At 38.1% G+C, this 4,555-nt stretch overlaps 1 non-coding gene across 1 annotated transcript; it reads left to right on the forward strand.

Moving 5' to 3' along the window:
• Positions 1 to 1,015: 1,015 nt before the first annotated feature.
• TRNAW-CCA (transfer RNA tryptophan (anticodon CCA)) lies at positions 1,016 to 1,088 on the forward strand. Its single transcript has one exon. It is a non-coding gene; the product is annotated as a tRNA-Trp (tRNA).
• The last annotated feature ends 3,467 nt before the right edge of the window (positions 1,089 to 4,555 follow it).

Raw genomic sequence — 4,555 nt, forward strand, 5'->3', positions numbered from 1 at the left:
AGCCATTCTATGCCATTTGTCACAGATGTGAACTGATTCTTTTGCACCATCTAGGCTTAGATGTGGTAGTTCAGTCATAGTGAAGCCTTCAGCTCAGATGTGATATTCATATTCAGTCTCTTTCAGAACTGAATTCACTACAAATAGATCAAGGTTCTCTGGGGATTGTTCTTTTCAAAATAAGGGGATTTCTTATCATTGAAAGTGAAAGTGAAAGTCGCTCAGTCATATCCGACTCTTTGCAACCCCATGGACTATACGGTCCATGGAATTCTTCAGGCCAGAATACTGGAGTGGGTAGCCTTTCCCTTTCCCAGGGGATCTTCCCAATCCAGGGATCGAATCCAGATTTCCCGCATTGCAGGCAAATTCTTTACCAGCTGAGTCACAAGGGAAGCCCATTAGGTGTGACCATACAGAAATAATTTCAATTAAACATCCTAACAACATAAATAGACTTTCTGATGTTGCAAAGAGGGACAAACATGTTTTCTACATAAAAATATAGATCATAAGATTGGATTGATGTTTACCAGGCACTTTCTTTATACAAAAAGGAACACTTATTCTTTTAGTTCCAGTAGTGTAGAGATCATCCTTCTTCTCTCCAAAACAGAAACCAGTGATTAAAGGACCACTTCTAGCACATGCACAGAGCAAAGAGTGACTTGTCCAATTGGTAATATATTAGGAAGAGGGTGAGGGGGAAATTTTTATCAGATGTTAGCACTACCCTTTCTGGAGTATGTATGTCTCTCGCATTCTGTACTATTGGCCACTTCACCCGTTTGCTCTCTCTCTCTGCTTCTCCTGAAGCGCACACATGGAGAAAAGCAAAGTTCTCAAGGGTGAGGTTTGCAGGAGTCTAGTCAATGAGGAGCCAGTGGGAAAGTTCAGCTCAATACAGAGCGAGTGGGGAACCCTTTTTAACCTCAGATCAAAGCTTCAAATTCTAATCCAACTTATACCCACAAGGCAAGGGGGGAAAACTGATTTTTAGATCCCTCTATGGGCTTCCCTGATGGCTTAGAGGTTAAAGCGTCTGCCTCCAACACAGGAGACCCAGGTTCGATCCCTGGGTCGGGAAGATCCCCTGGAGAAGGAAATGTCAACCCACTCAAGTATTCTTGCCTGGAGAATCCCATGGACGGAGGAGCCTGGTAGGCTACAGTCCATGGGGTCACAAAGAGTTGGACACGACTGAGAGACTTCACTTTCACTTTCACATGCCTCCTATATCTATTTCTCACTTGGTTCAGAACTTGGAGGGTGAGGGATAGGATTATCATTCAAAAACCCAGTAGAATGTATAATAGTTTGCAGTATAACAAAAGTAATCAAAAGAGCCCTTGCCCATGGGTAGATACTCAAAAATAGGAAAAGATCATTTGCAAATAAATGGTGTTATGAATTGAATCAAAGGGAAGAATTCATAGACTTTATCAATATGATAGCAACTGTAAAACTAGATAAAAACTGACAAAAAACAACCATTTTAGCTCTCTGGGAGCTAAAACAAACAAATTCATATAGCAATCAGAAAAGCACTTATGTTTGAAAACTAGTGAACTTTGGTTAAGAACAGTAGGCATCTGTGGTATTCTTGCTTGAGAAAATTGCCATTTCTTCCATTAACATAGGGCGTCTTCCAGAGCAGGGAAGACTGTAAACCAGAAGCGTGACTGTCACAACTGAAGGAGGATCACTAGATTTGGAAAAGTTGCAAAGTTCACTGATGTTTATAGAGGAAGTGACAGATATCAGGGAATGCATGGCAAATGGAGCTGGAGTTGGCAAATGTGGCTGCAAAAAAACATCTTCTTGGCTGAGGCAGCACACATGTACAGGAAAGACTAGAAAGACTGAGCAGAAAGTAAAAACTGAGGCAGAGTTTAAAACAATCTGAATTTATAATGTACTTTCTCATTCATATAGATATACAGATAAATTGGCAGAGGACAGGAGCCTCGCTGGATAACGGTGTTCAGTAATTGTCTGGCTATTAAGTTAGGCAGACCCAAGAGTAATCCTTGGGAAACCAGGCTTCAAGATGAAAACAAGAATTATTTTCAAGAAATGAAAAAAAGAGAGAGCAAGGAAGAAAGAAGGAAAGAGAGAGAGAGAGAACAAAAATCTCTGAGAACAGAGGCTGTACACTCCAGAAGAGGCAGATTTCACAGATTTAGCTGTAAAGTCACAAAACAATGAAAGAAAATCAGCAAGAGCAAAATCTGGAGGGGGGAGGAGCTATGAAGAATTAGAATCCAAAAGAGATAGAATCTGTTATCTAAAATATCTGGTTTAAAAAAAAGTTATAAGATGTGGAAATAAGAATGTATGATTCATATTCAAGAAAAAATAAAAAGCAGTCAATAAAGTGAACAGAAACTGTTCCCAGATATGGGATTTAACAAGGATTTCAAACCAGCTATTACATATAGAGCCAAAACACTGAAGGAAAACATGTTTTAAAAATTAATGAAATGATACCAAGAATGAATAAAATAGATTTTTCAATAAGGGAAGAGAAATTATAAAAAAGAACCTGGAAAAATGAAAGCCTGAATTTAGAAAGTACAATAACTGAAATGAAAAAGTAACTAGACAGATCAACAAAATATTTAAACTGGCAGGTGAATCAGATGAATTTGAAGATAGATTAACAAAAATCATTAAGTCTAAAACACAGAAAAATAATTTCAAAGAAAAGTGAATAGAATTTCACAGAAAATATCATGAGTATGAACAGACATGCAGAGTGTGTCATAAGAAAGGAAAGAGAGAAAGAAGCAGAAAAGGATTTGAAGAAATCATGGAGAAATGTCCTTAATTTGATGAAAATCATAAATCTACAGACCTGAGATGTTAAATGAATCCCAAGTAGGACAAATACAAAGATATTCACACCTAACACAACAGAGCCAAACTGATTAAAAAAAAAAAATAAAAAAAGCCACAGTCCAAACCTGCACAAAGACATTATCTCTGATCTTTACATCTTTAATAAGGATAAAATTACGTGTCTTATCCATGGAATTTTAATGGAAACAATTGTCTCCTGTTCAGAACCCTTGTGATCACTTGCACAGAGTGTTTTATCAGTGACTGTGGGACAGAGTAATAGTAACTTGAATATAAAATTTAATCATGAAACCTATGTAACTTGGCCATGTTCACAGCAGCAACCATGGCCTAACAGAGTATGTCTAGAATAAATCTTTTGCTTCAAAGGAAGATATTAGCTGCCTCCTGGCATTTTAAGCACATCAGATTCCCCAGAGAAGACAATGAGGATTTTCCAACTTTTCTGAAGATGATGACAGGAATGCTCACATCAGTAGAGGGCACCTATTAAAAGACTTATAATTAGCAAGAGCTCATCAAGACCTGGCTGCTGAGGCCTAGTCTCTTTCTTGCTAAACTTCACAATTGTTTATTCTCTCCCAGCAGTCTGTCAAGTCAGGCTGATTTCTTCATGCAGGAATTCCTAATAACACCTTTGAGAACTGAGTGTTCAGGTGGAAGCACGGAAATATTCAGGTATAATACAACTTCAAATCCACTGCTGTTCATTCTCTGCATCATTCCACTACTTTCTTGGGATAAGAAATCTTTTCTCATTGTGAATCTGCAGCCCAGTTGGCAATCTCTTGAATATTGCAAAGCTTCATGTTAGCTTGTCTGCCAATATCTCAACAGTGAGTCTTGCTCTGACTGAAATACTTTATAAGCTGGGCAGACTGAGACAAAACAAAACAAGAGTTTCCTACTCTAATATTTTTACTCCCTTTATCCTCAAAGGGTATTGCATTAGTGGGATTAAAAGAGGTCTTCCTACAATCAGCAATACTCGGAGGTAGTTAGAAAATAAACAGGAAGCCCAAGGCCAAACTTCCAGCTCATAGGAGAAATTTAAATCATCATGTCCAGCAGTGATACTATAACATCTTTTCTAGATTTATGGCTTACTTAAGGATAGGGATCAGGGCTTATTTGTATCGTTTGACAAGGTATTATACATAGTGCTTGCTCAGTTGCTCAGTTGTGTCCAACTCTTTGCGATCCCTTGGACTTTAGGCTGCCAGGATCCTCTATCCGTGGAATTCTCCAGGCAAGAATACTGGAGTAGGTTGCCATTTTCTCCTTCAGAGGATCTTCCTGACTCAATGATGCATCTCTTTTGTCTCCTGCACTGGCAAGTGGATTCTTTACCACTGTGCCACCTGAGAAGCATTATATATAGTAGATACTCAAGTTTGAAATATTACCTGCAGAATATCTATTTTGGGAGATTATAGTTGGGCATAACCTTTTGTTTTTTTCTGGCCTGCAATTCAAACCAATTCATTGGTGAGAGGCAGTGTTGGTTAGAGCTGTGGAACTTCCTAAATACAGATTTACTTATCCTCACTGGATGCTGAATATTCATTCATGTTTAGAGTCTTTCCAGCTTCTTATATGATTTCCCACCTACTGAAGCATCTACTTGTGGTACACTCAAAATTTCATAGTGCATTAACATATAAAGGTTCATTTCTTTAAAAGTACATTATTT

The sequence above is a fragment of the Odocoileus virginianus genome, chromosome 3 (assembly GCF_023699985.2).
Source record: "Odocoileus virginianus isolate 20LAN1187 ecotype Illinois chromosome 3, Ovbor_1.2, whole genome shotgun sequence".
Lineage (NCBI taxonomy): Eukaryota > Metazoa > Chordata > Mammalia > Artiodactyla > Cervidae > Odocoileus > Odocoileus virginianus.